The following is a 19478-nucleotide window of genomic DNA, read 5'->3' on the forward strand; positions in this document are numbered from 1 at the left end:
AAATATAGCCAATGACTTTGCCCCCATAGCCACCTGTGGCAATAAATTCCACAGATTCACCACCCTCTGGCTAAAGAATTCCCTCATACATTAAACCTTTCATTCCTGGGATCATTCTTGAGAATCTCCAATCCTTTCTTAGATAAGGGGCACAAAACTCTATACAATATTCCAAGCTTCTTCCCCTCAGCCATCTAATTCCAAAATGGACATTGAACCCATGAACATTACCTCACCTTTTTTAAAAAATTTGAGATTTTGCACTATTTTTAATTTAATTATATATATACCTACTGTAATTGATTTACTTACCTTTTTCTATATCAGGCGTTACATTGTACAGCTGCCGCTAAGTTAATAAATTTCATGACATATGCCGTTGATATTAAACATGATTCTGATTCAATGTGGTCTGACTAAAACCTTATAAAGTCTCAGTATTACACCCTTGCTTTTATATTTTTTCCTCTTGAAGTGAATGCTAACATTGTTTTTACTTTCCGTACCAGCAACTCAACTTGCAATTTAACCTTTAGAGAATCCTGTATGAGCAGCCCAAAGTCCATTGCACTCCCAATTTCTGAATTTGCTCTCCTCTATTCTTTCTACCAAACTGCATGACCATAAACTTCCCTACACTATATTCCATCTGTCACTTGTTTGCCCATTCTCCTAATCTGTCCTTTTGCAGCCTCCCTACTTCCTTAACACTACCTGCCTCTCCACCCATCTTTGTATCATCTGCAAACTTGGCCATAAATCCATCAATTCTGTCATCCAGATCACTGACATAAAACATGAAAAGCAGTCCCAAAACCAACCCTTGCTGAACACCATGAGTCACCAGCAGACAACCAGAAAAGGCTCCCTTCATTCTCACTCTTCACCTCCTTCCAGTCAGCTAATCTTCTGTCCATGCTAGCATCTTTCATGTAATACCACAGACTCTTAATTTGTTAAGCAACCTCCTGTGGCACTTTGTCAAAGACCTTCTGAAAATCCATGTGAACAACATCCATTGACACACCTTTGTCTATTCTGTCTGTTACTTCCTCAAAGAATTCCAACAGATTTGTCAGGAAAGATTGCCCCTGAAGGAAACCATGCTGACTTCAGCCTATTTTATCATGTGCTTCCAAGTACCCCAAAGCCTCACCCTTAATAATGGGCTGCAACTTCCTCCTAACCACTGGTCAGTCAGACTAACTGGTTTATGACTTCTTGTCTTTTGCCTCACTCCCTTCTTAAAAAGTGAAGAGACATTTCAAAGATTCACAACTCTGAATGGAAGGAAGGAATTTCTCCTCTTCTTCAAATTAAATGACTTAACCTAACATGAACTAAATTCCCTACTTTTCCACTGGAGGAAACATACTCAACATATTCTCTATTTCAATACAATCACCTCTCATTCTTCCAGCTCCAAGCACTGTAGGTCGAAAGTCTTAATCTCTCTTCGAAACTCACTTTCATCCCAGGAATCAATCTTGCAAATCTTCTTTCCACTTGATCTGACTAATAACTAATGCATAAGAACAGCAACATTTCATAATCTCTCGACATAAAAACACAGTAGTTCTCTTTTTACCAACTAAATTTGGACATTTACCCCACAATGTACTCTATCTGTTCTGCTTTCCAATCACTCAATCCCCTTGAAACCTCTTTGCTCTTACTTAGTTTTGTATTAGACTTGAACTTAGAATGGTTCTGTTTAGCACCTTTGGCTAAATGACCAATATTGTTTGTGGATACTTCAGAATGACCACTGATTCCAATGGTACAAACCTAATCATAGACTGACAGCTTGAGGTGGACCTATTTACTCCTCTGCCTTTTTGATAAGATGACCTGCATTTCCTGACTTAGGGATCAAGGAAGTTTTTTTAAAAACCAATCTAATACTCAATCGCTAGAAATTTATAATGCACAGAAGTCATTTTTCTGTTGACTTTACTATCAACTTCTGTGAAAAACATTTTCTGTGAAGAAATCATATTAAATTTGTATGATATAATAAAAAGCAATTCAGTCTAAATTAAATAATACAAATAGATGCCCAATCTAAATTAAATAATCTAGTTACTTCAGGCTTTCACAAATATAATTTGCAATATTTGAAGATAAATGAGGAGCTAATGGGAGAATGATTTATTACTCCAATAATATTACTATTCCAATAATATTCAGCATAGATTGGGAGACAGCTTTGCCAAGCACCTATGCTCCGTCCATCAGAAAAAGCAGGATCTCCTAGTGGCTACCCATTTTAATCCTATTTTCCATTCTCCTGATATGTCAGCCCACGGCCTCCACTGCTCCACACCCAGGTTGAAGAAGCAACACCTTATATTCTACCTGGGTAGCCTCCAACCTACAAGAACGTTAATTTCCTTGAACTTCCAGTAATGCCCCACCCCACTCTCCTTCACTATTCCCATTTCTCTCTCTCACCTTATCTACTGACCTGTCCATCACCTCCCTCTGGTGATTCTCCCCCTTCCCTTTCTTCCATGGCCTTCTGACCTCTCCTATTAGAGTCCCCCTTCTTCAGAGCAGGAAGTAATTAAGGAAGAACTTGTATTGAAATACCCTTCTCACAAATAGCAATGACAAACATCATGCAAACACAAACAATTCTAATTAATAGCTATGAGAAACAAAGTTTAAATAACCACATGACATTTGGTGCCTTGGGATCTCTAATAGCTAAATTCAGCTGCTGAGCAAGAATTGATTAACCTTCCAAGTCAACTTGGGAAATGGTTAAATATAAAGTTTCATCTCAATTTAAACCATCAAATTAATTATTCTCCTTTCCAAATACATGGGCATCTCTGGCAAGAGCATCCATTCCTGACCAACCTTAACAGTTCTAGAACATGATATTGCGCCACCTTCTTAAATTGTTGCTATCCATACCATGACAGTACCTGTACTCTATGTTCCATTGGGGAGGGACTTCCAAGATTTTGACCCAACAATATTCATCACACTCAGATTGACACACAACTAGAATTAAATTACATTTACAGGCATTCCAATTTGTTAAATTAAATTGATTTATTTTTGTCACATGTATTGTGGTACAGTGAAAAGCTTTGTTTTGCATGTCACATCCATGAAGATCATTTTACCATATCAGTATTAGAGGTAGTACAAGGGAAAAATCAATAACAGAATGCAGAATACAGTGTTTCTATTACAGAGAAAGTACAATGCCAGTCATAAGTGCAAGGCCAGATAAAGCAGATTGTGAGGTCAAAAATCCAGTACCCTTCTAAATAGTCTCCTGTGTCCTTCAGAAACAAGGTTGATTTGCTTCTACTACAGTTCTGATACCTAGAACTGGCAGTATTACAACTTGCAGATAAATTACTGTGCACAACTGGCCAAGGTAGTGAATAAGTAATAGAAGTTGGATTGTTATACAGACAAGAGACTACATTGAACAACACCCCTAACTTGTTTCAGAGATGGTGAGGCTAGAAAGGGAACCACAGACTTTTCCACAAACGTTGTGTAAAAAAGGTCGTGGCTGTTGGAGATGGATGTGTGCTTAATGCTGTCGTCTTTCCACAACTGCTGCAGGGCTTTTGTGCTTTCAGTGCATGGACTCAAGGATCTTAATGGAGCCTGAATGCTCCATTTCTACAGACTGGTGGTCATGAGCCAGGGCTTCTCCTGTGTTTGGTGGAAGTATTATACTTAATAGAGCTCCGACATGCTACATGTTGTCAAAAGCTACCTTGGTGTCAGTAACTCACACTCATCTCTAGAATTTAAATCTCGACCTATATTTAAACTCTCGACCTTATATTTATAAGTGCACATTAGTGAACAGATGACTGGTAGGTATTGCTGAATGTGGTGGTAATTAGACTGATTGACTCACTGAAAGCAGTTATCAGTGAGGTAAAGGAAAACTCAGGTAACTGACGAGACTGGGATGTCATAAGGTATGACACTGTATGACTACAGAAGATTGTTGCTTAATTTGTCCATAGGGTGTCTCTGACTCAGAGTGGCATGAACATTAATTTCTCCAACTTCCGGTATTCTTTCCCCCTCTTGCTTCCCTCTTCTTCCATTTCTCACTCTGCCACCCCCCCTTACCTCTTCCTCATCTGCCTACGACCTCCTCCTGGTGCCCCTCCTCCTTCTTTCTCCCATGGTCCACCCTCCTCTCCTATCAGATTCCTTCTTCTCCAGCCCTTTACCTTTTCCACCCATCATCTCCCAGCTATTTCTTTCATCCCTCTCCCACCCACCCTGGCTTCAACTACATCTTCTAGCTTGTATTCCTTCCCCTCACCCTCTTATTCTGGCTTCTTCCCCCTTCCTGTCCTGTCCTGATGAAGAGTCACAGCCTGAAATATCGAATGTTCATAGATGCTGCACAATCCAAGTTCCTCCAGCACTTTGTATGCATTGCCACACGGTGGTTCTTACTTTGACAAGGTCTCAGCGGTCAACAAGCAGGATCAACTTACTGGATGTACTTTAACATGTCTAATGCTGGGTTGCTCTTCTGCTTTTTTTTTGCCCCCTTGTTATTGACATTACAGCGGCTCATGCTTCTGAGTTTTATATGTCGTTTTGAAGAGCATTTAGAACTTTGCGCGAAATCACAAATAGATTCTATTGGGAATGGAAAGCAAATTTCTTTTCCTAAAAGTACATTAGTGATCCTAGTTTTAAATAAATGTTGACATTTTGTAGTCATTGCAGATAGCAAGAATTTTTTTAAACAAATCTCCATTTCGTTGACATATTAAGAACTCCCAAGTCTTCAATTATTAAATATCTCATATCTCATGATGTTGTGTTTCTGTCTTTGAGTTTGTTAAAATTTAGACATAACTGAGTTCAATTAAGTATTCAGTACCTTTTATAATAAAATCAAACTTCTTGGGAAATACACAAATAACTCACAATACTGTATTGATTTAAATGGTGATATTCATTCAAGTTAAATTTTCAGTGTAACCATATAACCATATAACAATTACAGCACGGAAACAGACCATCTCGGCCCTTCTAGTCTGTGCCAAACTCTTACTCTCACCTAGTCCCACCGACCTGCATTCAGCCCATAACCCTCCATTCCTTTCCTGTCCATATATCTATCCAATTTAATTTTAAATGACAACATCAAACCTACCTCAACCACTTCTGCTGGAAGCTCGTTCCACACAGCTACCACTCTCCGAGTAAAGAAGTTCCCCCTCATGATACCCCTAAACTTTTGCCCTTTAACTCTCAGCTCATGTCCTCCTGTTTGAATCTCCCCCATTCTCAATGGAAAAAGCCTATCCATGTCAACTCTATCTATCCCCCTCATAAATTTAAATACCTCTATCAAGTCCCCCTCAACCTTCTATGCTGCAAAGAATAAAGACCCTTTCTCTGTAATTTAGGAGATGAAACCCAGGCAACATTCTAGTAAATATCCTCTGTACACTCTCAATTTTATTGACATCTTTCCAATAATTCAGTGACCAAAACTGTACACAATACTCCAAATCTGGCCTTACCAACGCCTTATACAATTTCAACATTACATCCCAACTCCTATACTCAATGCTCTGATTTATAAAGGCCAGCATACCAAAAGCTTTCTTCACCACCCTATCCACATGATATTCCACCTTCAGAGAACTATGCACCATTATTCCTAGATCCCTCCGTTCTACTGCATTCTTCAATGCCCTAACATTTACCATGTATGTCCTATTTTGATTAGTCCTACCAAAATGTAGCTCCTCACAGATATCAGCATTAAACTCCATCTGCCATCTTTCAGCCCACTCTTCTAACTGGTCTAAATCTCTCTGCAAGCTTTGAAAACCTACTTCATTATCCACAACGCCACCTATCTTAGTATCATCTGCATACTTACTAATCCAATTTACCACCCCATCATACAGATCATTAATATATATGACAAACAACATTGGACCCAGTACAGATCCCTGTGGCACACCACTAGACACCATCCTCCAATCTGACACAGTTATCCACCACTACTCTCTGGCGTCTCCCACCCAGCCACTGCTGAATCCATTTTACTACCTCGATATTAGTACCTAACGATTGAACCTTCCTAACTAACCTGCCGTGTGGAACCTTGTCAAAGGCTTTACTGAAGTCCATATAGACAACATCCACCGCTTTACCCTCGTCAACTTTCCTAGTAACCTCATCAAAAAATCCAATAAGATTTGTCAAACAGGACCTTCCACGCACAAATCCATGTTGACTGTTCCTAATCAGACCCTGTCTATCCAGATAATTATATATACCATCTCTAAGGATACTTTCCATCAATTTACCCACCACTGTCAGGACCCAGAGACTTATCCACTTTTATACTCCTTAAAAGCGCTAATACTTCCTTTTCTTTAATCATCATAGTTTCTGTAACTTCCCTACCTGTTTCCTTTATCTTACACAATCTTACACATGAATACCGAGGAAAAGAAATTGTTCGAAATCTCCATCTCTTTTGGTTCCACACATAGCTGTCCACTCCAATTCTCTAAGGGACCAATTTTATCCCTCACTATCCTTTTGCTATTACTATATCTGTAGAAACCCTTTGGAATTATTTTCACGTTACTTGCCAAAGCAACCTCATATCTTCTTTTAGCTTTTCTAATTTCTTTCTTAAGATTCTTTTTACATTCTTTATATTCCTCAAGCACCTCATTTACTCCAAGCTGCCCATATTTATTGTAGATCCCTCCCTTCTTTCCAAACCAAGTTTCCACTATCCCTTGAAAACCAATATGTGTTTCATCTTCAAGTATGTAACAATTTGAAATGCATGTTTTTGTTGAGAAACAAGGTTTTGTTTTTCTTTTGTCAGTGAAAAACACTAGTCCTATTCAGATCTCAAAACTGTGGAAATACACTCAGGTCAAAAAAAATTATTGATTCTCAAAATGCCTGCTCAATCTGGAATCAAAAGCAGTCAGGTTCCCCCACCCCCCAGTGAGATGAACAGTTCCTCAAATGCACGTCATACATTTCAACGTCAAAATTCGTAGAAAATCCACAAGAAGCAACAATACATCATCATATTCATGGAACTTAATGAAAGAAACTACCACAAAAATAGACATCATTCAACATAGCGCTATCGCCAAGCCAGTTTGTTCGGAGTTCAAGTACCAGTCCAAAGACTCTCACGACAGCGCTGAAGAGTACCCCAAAACATACTATACAAATCCAAGGATATTTTCTCAAATATCAAAGTCAGATTAGTGTGTGCCTGATCGCTTTTAAATAAAATTAGCTTTATCTTAATTGAATTTTAAAGTAAGGCTGTCACAACTAAAAAGTGAGCTTTTAAATCGAATATGTTCTACCAGAGCCGGACGTAGAATACGAGTCACTTGTCAAGAAAGTGGTATTCTGTTTTCATCGGTAAGCTACTAAGGGCAAGATGACCAATGCAGTCTGCTAGCACGTCCTCCTTTTTTCCACTTGTTTAACATGACTAGCGATTAAGAGTTGAGATCAGCACCCGTGTAGAGCCGAATCCTACTTCCTCAATTTATGACTGGCCTAAAATGACATCAGACTGAATGGACTAAACACAAATCGCCACCCAACCGTTGGCGCTCACACGGTGAAGTCAGACTTTATTGTCAACTAGCTACCAAATTAAGACGCATTGCTCACAAGAGGCACCCATCCCACAATTTCAGAAATGCACTGCCCACTGCTGAAAACATTAAGGTACGAAAACAAACTACTTCGAGAAACACGCACAAGAGGCTGAAGGAACTCAGCAGGTCAGGCAGCATTATCTGGAAATGAATTAACAGGCGACATTTCGGGCCGAGACCCTTCCTCAGGGCTTCAAGAAAAACCCCGCAGGTACAGATTATGAATGACGCCCCGCCTGTACATGCAATACAAAAACAGAAACCTTATCTGAACAGAGTGCCGATTTGTCCGCCTCCCTTGAACAAGTACGCAGAATTGACGCAGGTTATCGAGCCTTTAGACAAACAGTACCACGGACAACCATTTGTTTTCATTAAGATGGCCCCAAGAGACACGTCGTTCAATAGACAATGGGTGCATCAGGCGCTGAAACCCCCAGCGACACGGTCAGTTCCCCGTCCAGCCAGTGGAACCCAACCCAGCAGAGCGAGCACGACTCTATCTACCTGGCGGAACCCGCTCCCAGAACAAACGTTTATACACTTTCAACTCGAAATAAATATACATATAGGAAACAAACTCCCCACAAAGTCTAAACAAGAAAACTTTAACAACCTGAACTTCATAAAGCCAAAACTGCCCATGCGGAAACCCTTTACTACCACTACAAAGGACTGAATTACTACAAAGAGCAAGCTCTTCGCTTAAAAACGCAGTCTCCGAAACGCTACAATTCTTCGATAAAAATACCTTTCAGAGAAATGCTTGTCCGCGTCGATCTATAGTCAATCTGCAGTGGTTGAATCAATCCAGCTTCAGATATTTTCAATAGCCTTGCCGCTACTTTTAAGCAAAACTCTAATTGGGTCTCTGTACTGTTAAATGTTCAGGCAGCCAGATTGCGGGTATGCCGTGGCTATTTATTTTTTCTCCACGCTGTAACTTTTCTTACGGCTTGAAGGGTAATTTCTGACGAGGTTGGTAACAGAGAAACACCGCCAGGATGGCGAGAACAACTCCGGCTTGGTGCAGGCAGAGTCCAAACCGGGAAAATCCGTAGAGATTTCACCCGGAAATACATTTGCGCAGGGCCCTCCTTCGGTAGAACTAGTCATTTTTTTAAAGCCAATTTAATAGTTAATTGCATATAGAGCTAATATCGTGATGCATAGAAAAAAAATACAGATTATATCATCTGTATTTATCACGCATTTCCCTTCCTGCCAAGCGGAAGGGTTTCTAGTATGCACAGTTCATAAAATAAATGTAGCGTGTATTGAGGATAGCTAATGCGTAAAAGTTTACTTTATAGCATTATTTTTGGAGTCAAACAGATTTCTCGGGCATTTAATTACCTGGGTGGAATATAATGGCATGTTAACCGTAACTGCCAAAAACAAAGTTGTACCATTTAGGAAGGTGAAATTATTAAATTTATTACAGGTGCGTGTAAATTCTAATACTAGATCAAAATAATCTGTTATAAAATGATTCACTTTCTATCTCTCGCTAAGTGCTGGATGAATTGAACAAGCCAGGCAGCATCTCTGGAGGGGAATAAACAGTCAACGTTTCTGTCTGAGACTGTTCATCGGAACTGGAAAGTCACTTTGTGTGTGTTGCTCAAGGATTCCAGCATCTATTGAATCTCATGTTTATGACTTCCTTTCTCTTTATATATTTCTAGCAATGCCACAATTTTAAGTGATGTGTAAGGTATAAGCACTTTTTCCAAGGATAATTTAAGAGGAACAATAAATGCTGTTCTCCTTACATCACTGTAATGAATCAGGTAAAAGGGGAGCCAGAGAGGAGAATGGAAGAAGAGGGAGGGGGAAAATTACTGGATATTCGAGAAATTAATATTCAGTCTAATTCCCTCTTACCTTTTCTCTTCTTCTCAAAACCCAGCTTCTCAATTTATCTCCCCGCACTCATCCACCTGACTTCACCTATCACCTTCTTGCTTGTACTACTTCCCTTCATCCCACCTTCTTATTCTGGCTTTTTCCCCCTTCCTTTCCAGAGCTTGTGAAGGGTCTTGGTCTGAAACATTGACTGTTTACTCCTTTCCAGGACCTGCTGCGTTCCTCCAGCATCTTGTCTGTGTTTCTCTGGATTTCCAGCATTTGCAGCATCCCTTGTGTTTAAAATTCAGCATGAGCCCTACAAGTAGCTGGAATTGAAGTAATTGAACCGTTACTAAGGAAAACTTGTATACTTGTTGAGCAATAATGTTGAATTATTTAGTTTTCTGATTTCTTGTTCAATCTCACTTGGTAAAATGTAGATATTCTCTATCAGGAGTGGGTCATGTATTGGATTTACATTTGCAATCTGTCCACCAGCTCCATTCTGTGCTTTTTTTAATAAAAGTCGCAGTTGCTGAGATTAAGGTATGAGCACCATAAATAATGAAGGAACTGTCTCGTGAGAATTTTTTCCACATTCCAAATTCTACAATCTCTTATACAACTTTTAGGCAATATAGACCAGGTGTCCCCAAACTTTTTTGCACCGTGGACCGGTTTAATATTGACAATATTCTAATATTCTTGCGGACCGGCAGACTGGGGGGGGGGGGTGTTAACCACCACTGGAATATAGGTGATGTCACTTATAAGTGGCTAATACACTCAATTTCGTTTCTAAAGGTGTTTATCTAACAAAGTTAACATTAAACACACAGTGCATATTTTCCTCACATGAATATAGTGATAAGTCCATTATAACAGTGGTCCCAAACCTCCGGGCCGCGGGCTGATACATTGCTGCGAAGAATGCAGTGGTACAGCGGTGGCCGGAACGCAACCAGCACATCTTTAAGAAAATAGCTGAAATAAACAAGCTAATTAATTAGGTGCCGCCTGGCACGTAAATGCCGGCCCAGATCAGAGACGACGCAATTGGCAATCGCCTCTGATCTGGGCCGACATTTACGTGCCAGGCAGCACCTAATTAATTAGCTTGTTTATTTCGGCTTTTATCTTAAAGATGTGCTGGGTGCGTTCCGGCTGCCACTGCATTCTTCGCAGCCCAGAGGTTGGGGACAACTGAATTATAAGTCAATAGCATCATAACATTTTAAGTAACTTTTGGATATTAAACACACAGCGCATATTTTCCTCATATGAACATATAAAATCATTGCAACACACCAATATCGCTGAATCAGTGGGAGCCCTGAACTTGTTTCCCTGCAACAAGACAGTCCCATCGAGGGGTGATGGAAGACAGCGATACTCGAAAGGGTTTCCTTATGTCCAGTCAATCCCGCAATTTAGTTTTCAGGATATTCAGCCTTGACTTTGATCCAGAATGCCGGCAGAGATGTTATGTCAAACATACTTCTCAGCCCACCGTCATTTGCAAGCTCAAGGAGTTGACCTTTTTCCCGCTCTGACATGGAAGATTCACCGGGGACATTCACAAATGGGTCACGGACACAGTCCTTTGTACATCTTGGATCATTTGCGTCTCGGGTCACTGATGACCTCGCATGCATTACAGTTCAACAGTGGGCATGACAGGGAATGAGGAAAGGTGCAGCTGACTCATATCATTTCATATTGTTTCCTCGCGGCCTGCGGCCCGCGGTCTGGTAGCACATGCTTTGCGGCCCAGTACCGGTCCGCAGCCCGGTGGTTGGGGACCGCTGATATAGACAGTCTGGTTTGGTGAGAAATCCCAAGAAAAGAACATCAGGACATAAATAAGGCAAACAAATAACCTGAAAGACAGTTGGAATGAGCAAACGAAGAGTGCTTTCCCTAATCAAGTCTCTCTGTCAGGATTAGAGCCATTCATGGTTTGTGCATGTGTGTTTGGGTGGAGTGGGGTTTGAAATGAAGAAGAATATAGAATATAATGGAAGCCTTAAAAACACTGAGACCACTCTGCAAGTGTGCAGCATTGCCTGTCCAACATCAGCATAGAAACATGAAGGACATCTTCAACATCCAGAAAACCAGAACAGAGTGCACAGCAACTACAAACGTTTGTACATGCATTGAAGGGGAGTTCCCATGGGCAGAGTAGTTGAATACGTTCACGAACTTTCAAAATATCCACCTGCGCATTCGCCTCATCAGACATCTCCTGCCCCTTCTGTGAAAAAGTCTGCATTCCCCACATTGGCCTGAACAGTTGGCAAAACCATCCATGATCCTGAGCATCAGGGATGAAAAAATGGATAAATCTTCAGTTTAAAATTACAACAATCTCCTAGTTCCTATTTTTAAAGTTTAAGACATTTCAATGGTTAAAAACTTTGCAGTATTTTGCACTAGGTCTCTTCCTGCACAGCTTCTTGCATGTGCTGAAGGTGAATACAGCAGCTTGGTAATGGCAGCAGGGAGTATAGGTAACATAAGGTCACCCTTCACATTTAGAACTGTCTTCTTATCTCTAGAGAAGGCCACTGTGAGGTACTGCATGGATGATGAAAACAAGAGGGGTCCAGAAAAATACTTAGAATCTAAAAAGTTAATAGTGCTGGTGTGACATGGCAATCCATTGCTAAAGACTCTTCTGACTATGATCACGTTGGTAAGGGTGCCACCAAATGGCATCATTTGGTGCAACACACACAAAGTGCTGGACGAGCTCAGCAGGTCGGACAGCATCAATGGAAGGATATTAACAGTTGACATCTCAGGCCTTTCATCAAGAATACTGCAATCATGGAGTACTGTATTCAGTTTAGGTCAGCCCACTTTAGGAAAGATACCATTAAGCTGAAAAGAGCACACAGAAGATTTACAAAGTCATTGCCAGGATTTGAGATATTGAGGATAAGGAGAGGTTGGGCAGTCTTGGACTACTTGGAGAATATCAGAATCAGAATGAGAATCAGGTTTTTTATCACCAGCATGTGACGTGAAATTTGTTAACTTAGCAGCAGCAGTTCAATGATATACATCACCTAGCAGAGAGAGAAAAAAATAAATTAAATAAAACATAATAATAAATAAACAAGTAAATTAATTACATAAACAACAGGAATTCTGCAGATGCTGGAAATTCAAGCAACACACATCAAAGTTGCTGGTGAACGCAGCAGGCCAGGCAGCATCTATAGGAAGAGGCGCAGTCGACGTTTCAGGCCGAGACCCTTCGTCAGGACTATGTAAATTAATTACATACATTGAATAGATATTAAAAAATTTGCAAAACCAGAAATACTGTATACTAAAAAAGTGAGGTAGCATTCAAAGCTTCAATGTCTGTTTAGGAATCAGATGGCAGAGGGGCAGAAGCTGTTCCTGAATCGCTGAGTGTGTGCCTTCAGGCTTCTGTATTTCCTACCTGATGGTAACAGTGAGAAAGCGTAATGCCCTGAATGCTGGAGGTCCTTAATAATGGATGCTGCCTTTCTGAGACACTGCTCCCTAAAGGTGTCTTGGGTACTTTGTTGGCTAGTGGCCAAGATGGAGCTGACTAGATTTACAACCTTCTGTAGCTTCTTTCGGTCCAGTGCAGTAGCCCCTCCATACCAGACAGTGATGCAGCCTGTCAGAATGCTCTCCACAGTACGACTACAGAAGTTTTTGAGTATATTTGTTGACATGCTAAATCTCTTCAAACTCCTAATAAAGCATAGCTGCTGTCTTGCCTTCTTTATAACTACATCAATATGTTGGGACCAGGTTAGATCCTCAGAGGAGACTGAGAAGTAATCTTATAGAGGTGTATAAAATCACGAGGGCAACAGGGTGGGTGAATGCATTTAGTCTTTTTCCAGTAATGGAAAATTAAGAATTAGACGGCATTAGTTTGAAGTGAAAGTGAAAAGATTTAATGGAAACTTGAGAGTCAACTTTTTTTTCCACAGAGGATGGCATATATGTGGAATGAGCTGTGAGAAGAAATGGTTGAAGCAGGTTAAAAAAACAGCACAAACCATTGGACTGAAGGGCCTGACTGTCTACTAGAATTACCATGCACCAAAACTTGCTTGCTGAAAATAAAACAACACTTGTCCGTAAGACAGCTGTGGAAACCAATATTGCTTCGAACTACTGAAAAAAAATTATAAAGCACAAAATTATAAAGTAAAATAGTATAAAGAATTGTTTTAAAGATATCCACGAAGGAAATTAAGCTTTTAGCTCCAATTGTAAATAATAGAACTGATGCCCTAATGCAAAATACCAAGGAGTGGATCAACAACTCCAACAACATCTCCTTGATATAACTGACCAAAATCGATAGAACAAGCAGGTAAATAAAAACTGCAGATTTTGCAATGCATGAAATTATCTTAAAATGAGAGTGATGATTACACAAATTTTGCAACACCTTAGAAAAACAGAAAGATGTGTGATTTCTAACCTAGTACTTCCAAAATCCAGTAACAATCTCTTTATTTTGTTCATGATACACAACAAAGCAGCTTTTGTAGCAGTGGAGACCAGTACACAGAGAAATTAACATCTGAAATGATGGGTGCTTCACATAAACACCCAATAAAGATCTATTCATTCTGTATCCTGTTTATAGCATTCAATTGTATTGGATATTATTTAGGGCATCCATACAAAATGGTTGTATGGTGTTCCTAGGGAATCAGCCTTAGTGGCAGTCTAAAAGGCACAAAAAAGCACCCTAGAATCATAGTATTCCAGTAAGTTCTGACCACTTAGGCAATATTTTCTGTGTGTGTGTGCTTTTTTTTCATTTTCAACTGGCATTTCTCACATTTTGTGGTTTCATTTATCCATACTACTGCTTCATTACCACATGATTACGTTCTCCAATGGGAATGTCATGTGTGTTGGAATAGGAAGCGGGCATTGGTGGAGTAGGAGGGCGTGCACAGCTACAGGAACTCAAATACTTCATTGTTATTTCTGGTGCATGGGGAGGCTCATCTTTCCAAAACAGGATTGAAGGCATAGCAAACTCAACATCGTTCTGGAAATGTCCACTGTCCCCTTAGGCTTTAAGGTAGCCACCATCATCCTGGTGCCCAAGATGGAGGCAGTAACCTGCCTCAACAACTATCATCCAGTGGAACTGTCCTCAACAATAATGAAGTGCTGCAACCAGTTGGTTATGGATTACATTAAATCCATCTTCCTGCTACTTTGGACCTTTTCCAGTTCCACTTATCACTCAAATTGTTCAACTGATGAAGTCGCAGTCACTGTATTCCACTCCATCCTGTCCCATCTGGAAAGTAGTGCCTCATATGCCAAGGTGCTGTTTATTGAAGTTCAAAGTTCAAAGTAGATTTATTACCAACGTATGTATGCAGTATATAACCCTGAAATTCATCTTCCTGCAGATAGAAACAAAGAAACACCATGGAACCCGTAAACAGAAAACATCAAGCAGCCAACGTGCAAAAAAAAAGAACAAATCACGCAAATGGCAAAATACAAGTAAATAATGAACGTTAATGTTAGAATGTTAAACATCAATCTGCAGAGTCCTTGAAACAGTGTCAGTACCTCTAGTTGAACTTTGTCTTTTTGCGTATTTTCCCCTTAGCCATCAATCTGTGGTTTTGTATTGCCATGTGCTCTTGTTTGTTTTCATGTCCCATGTGCTCCTGTCCCCACTCCTACTCTACTCCAGCCCCTGTATTAGTGAGTATTCCGCCTCTCACCTGTTTCTCATTATTATCTGTCTTGCTGCCACTTCTGTCTCATTGTGCTCCACCTGTCATCTGCCTCTCTGTTTATTGCTCAGTGTATTTCAGTCCTGTGTTTTCACCTGTTTGTTGCCAGATTGTGCCAGTGAGTTTTCCTGAACCTTTCCAGCATTTGTATCTGAACTCTGTCCGTCTGAATATTGACTCTGCCTGTTTTCCGATTCTGGTTTTTGGATTTCTCTGGAATTTTTGATCTCCGCCTGAACTTTGACACTGACTTTGTTGCCCCTCTGGATCTGATACTCAGTAAATATCACAGTGCGCACAGTACTTGTTCTGCAGTTGGGTCCCTGCTTCACCACCCTGACTGTACAATCTGGCCAGAAAGGATCCAGCAGACCCCGGTCATCTGAGAGCTGCCCTAGAACAACAGGGAGTGATGCTGGGGAGACGCCAGAACCAGCTGGACTCTGTTTAGGCCAATGGAGATGTAAATGTAACCAATCTTGTGGCCCAGATTCAGTCACTCCAGCTGTCCCAGAGCGCCCATCAACATTCGCAACGGCATCTTCTGCCCTGCCCTCCACATTCTCGTTTACTCCTCCTGTCCAAGAGCCCTGTCAAGCCAAGGTGGCCACGTCATCACTGGGTGAGAGAATGGAGAATAGCCATCTGGGAGGCAGGTTCCTCTTTCTGCAGTAGTTTTCAGTTATTTTTTGAGGAGATGAGAAAAGTGCTTGATCGCTCCAAAGCTTTGAGAGAGGCTGCCTGTGAAATGCAGCACATGCACCAAGGGTGCAGATCTGTGTCAGATTACGCCATAGAGTTCTGAACCTGAGCCATCTATAGTGGCTGGAACTTGGAGGCACAGTACAACACCTTCCTGAATGGCTTCGCTGAAGACATCAAAGATAAGCTTGTCACCCAGGACCTTCCTGCCACCTTTGAAGCCCTGGTGGGTTTGGCCATCTGTATTGATGTTCGCCTTCAGCAGCCACAGAGGGAGGGGTTCCAGAGGGTCCCTGGGGACACTGGGTAAGTTCGAAGCTCCTCGCCAGTCTACATTGCCCTACCATTTGCCCCCCGTCTACAATTCCCATTCCAGAGCCCGAAACTACGAAGGTTGACTGTACCCGCCTGACGCCAACTGAAAGACAAAGGAGAATTAGCACCCGTTCCTGTCTGTACTGTGGCCAACCAGACCACTTCATTTCCACCCGCCCTGTAAAAGCCAAACACTCACCAGTAGGACGAGGAGTACTGTTGAGCGTGACCCCTGTCCGGCCCCACTCAATGCCACTCACTCTCATACCTGCTTCTCTGGAGTGGGGCGTCCAGCACCGAGCAGTCTCAGTCTTTGTCGATTCTGGTGCGGATGGGTGTTTTATTCATTCCGACTTGGCTGCCCAGTGGGGATTACCCATGTCTGCTCTCCAGTCACCATTGGTGGCCAACGCCTTGAATGGTCAGAGACTGGCTAACATCACCCATGTCATGGTCCCGGTGAGTCTTAGTTTATCAGGCAATCACCATGTACAGTTAACCCTTTGTTATTGACTCTCCTCAAGCTCCCATTGTCCTGGACCATCCCTGGTTAGTTAAACACAACCCCCACATTCACTGGCTCAGTCACAAGATTGTAGGCTGGAGCCCATTCTGTTACTCTCACTGCCTCCGCCAAGCCCAGATCCCCCCAATGAATTTTGGACCTTAGTGCCATCCCTCCTAAATACATGGACCTCAAGGCTGTGTTCAAGTCCTGGGCCACTTCCCTACAGCCTCATCGTCCATATAATTCCGCCATTGACCTCTTGCCTGGCACATCTCCTTCAAGGGGCGGCCTTAATTCCCTGTCCGTACCTGAAACAGAAACCATGAGTACATTCAAGAGTCTCTGGCTGCAGGCATTATCCAGTCGGCTTCCTTCCCCACTAGTGCCGGTTTTTACTCTGTTGAAAAGAAGGATGGCTTCTTGCGTCCATGCATTGATTACTGGGGACTGAATGAAGTCACAGTTAAGACCAGTTACCCTCTTCCACTCATGACCTTGGCATTTGAACTACTGCAAGGAGTCTCAGTTTTCGCCAAGCTTGATCTCTGTAATGCCTACCATCTTGTCCGCATCCACAAAGGAGACAAGTGGAAGATGGCCTTCAACACCACCTCAGAACATTATGAGTATCTGGTCATGCCATTCGGTCTCACAAATGCCCTCACTGTCTTCCAAGCCCTGGTAAATGACGTTCTCAGGGACATGCTGAACCAATTTGTTTTTGTGTATCTTGATGACATTTTGATTTTTTTATAAGTCCCTTGCTGAACACACAGGTTTCGTCCATAGAGTTCTCCAGTGCCTTCTGGAGAACCAGCTCTTTGCGAAGGCTGAGAAATGTGAGTTTCATCGCAATACAGTCTCCTTCCTGGGGTATGTAATTACAGGCGGCTCCATTCAGATGGACCAACAAAAGGACAAAGTGGTGGTTGAATGGCCCCAACTTTCGACTCGTTGAGAGTTGCAACACTTCTTGGGCTTCACTAACTTCTATCGCCACTTCATCAGAAATTACAGTACACTGACTGCACCACTCACTGCTCTTACCTCATCTGCTGTCAGATTCTCCTGGTCCCCTGCTGCTGAAAAAGTACTCTCTGACCTGAAGGAACGTTTCATCTCTGCCCCCATCCTGATTCAACCCGACATCAACCGGCAGTTCACTGTGGAGGTGGATGCATCTGACATTGGTGTAGGAGCTGTTCTCTCTCAATGCTCAGCCAAGGATGAGAAGGTACACCCCTGCGCTGCCTTCTCTCGCTGTCTCACTCTCACAGAGCAGAATTATGATATCGGAAACCGGGAGCTGCTGGCTGTGAAGCTAGCTCTGGAGGAGTGGAGGCATTGGCTGGAGGGAGCCAAGGTGCCATTTTTAGTCTGGACTGATCACAAGAATCTGGAATATATCCGTACGGCCAAGCATCTCAACTCCTGTCAAGCTCGGTCCCTGTTTTTCTCAAGATTCAATTTTACTCTGTCCTTCCACCCCGGTTCCAAGAATGGAAAACCAATGCCCTCTCCCAAAGATTTCCCTCTTCTGAGACCCTTGAGGTCCCCAATGCCATCCTCCCTGCTCACCGTCTCATGGGTGCAGCGCAATGGGACATTGAAGCCATGATGCAAATTGCTCAACAGAACGAGGCAGCCCCTAGTCAATGCCCCACTAACCGTGTTTATGTTCCCAGTTCTGTCCGCTCACAGGTATTACAGTGGGGTCATTCTTCCTGGTTATCCTGTCACCCTGGAACCAAGCGTACTCAGGTCTTCATCAGTCGACAGTTCTGGTGACCCTCCATGGGAGGTGACATCCACAAATTCGTCTCAGCCTTCTTGGTCTGTGCTCAAGGCAAGAACTCTAACTGCTCACCCGCTGGTCTGTTGCAACACCTGTCTATCCCCAAGAGACCCTGGTCCCACATTGCCCTGGATTATGTCACCGGCCTTTCCCCATCAGATGGTAACACCACCATTCTCACAGTAGTTGATCGTTTCTCCAAGTCTGTACATCTCATTCCTTTACCTAAACTCTGCTCTGCCAAAGAAACAGCCAAATTACTAGTACAGTGAAACCCTGATTTTACGCGCCCCAATTTTAGCACGAATTCGGATATAACGCAATGAGTCATTGGACTCCATCCATTTCCATGTCAATCCATACTTCCCCTTCACCAGCCTTGTATCCCTTTTGCCAATCAACTTCCCAGCTCTTGGCTTCATCCCTCCCCCTCTGTCTTCTCCTATCATTTCGGGTCTCTCCCTCCCCCTCCCACTTTCAAATCTCTTTCTATCTCTTTTTTCTCCTGTTAGTCCTGACGAAGAGTCTCGACCAGATGCTACCTGGCCTGCTGCATTCCACCAGCATTTTGTGTGAGTCATTGGTCCTTTTTTGTTCAAAATGGAACAAACTGCTAGAAAAAGAAAATCTTGCTCTGTGAAAGATAAGCGTGACGTGATCAAGACTAGAAGTCAAACTCAAGTTGCACGAGACCTCGGGATACCGGAATCAACACTTCGTGGCTGGAAATCTCATGAAGAAAAGTTTTGCGCGTCGCTTTGCAAAGTTGAAGAAGAAGCAGGACTAAAAGCCAAACGCCTGAAGACAGCCAAAGATGTCAGCCTCAATGACTCCCTGCACAAATGGTTCGTTCAAGC

At 42.1% G+C, this 19478-nt stretch overlaps 1 protein-coding gene across 5 annotated transcripts in view; it reads right to left on the bottom strand.

Moving 5' to 3' along the window:
• Positions 1-19478, bottom strand: part of pik3cb (phosphatidylinositol-4,5-bisphosphate 3-kinase, catalytic subunit beta) — a 211199-nt gene that overhangs the window by 172939 nt on the left and 18782 nt on the right. For 2 of the 5 annotated variants that reach the window (XM_063045912.1, XM_063045913.1), the window contains exon 1: positions 8428-9273. The exons of 1 other annotated variant lie outside the window; for it this stretch is intronic. The gene's annotated coding sequence lies outside the window, so the exon portion shown is untranslated. Of the gene's footprint in view, positions 1-7373; positions 7709-7779; positions 8370-8427; positions 9274-19478 lie in introns of those variants that run through there. 2 more of the 5 variants (XM_063045916.1, XM_063045915.1) reach the window with 2 other exon arrangements.

This window comes from Mobula hypostoma, chromosome 4, assembly GCF_963921235.1.
Source record: "Mobula hypostoma chromosome 4, sMobHyp1.1, whole genome shotgun sequence".
NCBI lineage: Eukaryota > Metazoa > Chordata > Chondrichthyes > Myliobatiformes > Myliobatidae > Mobula > Mobula hypostoma.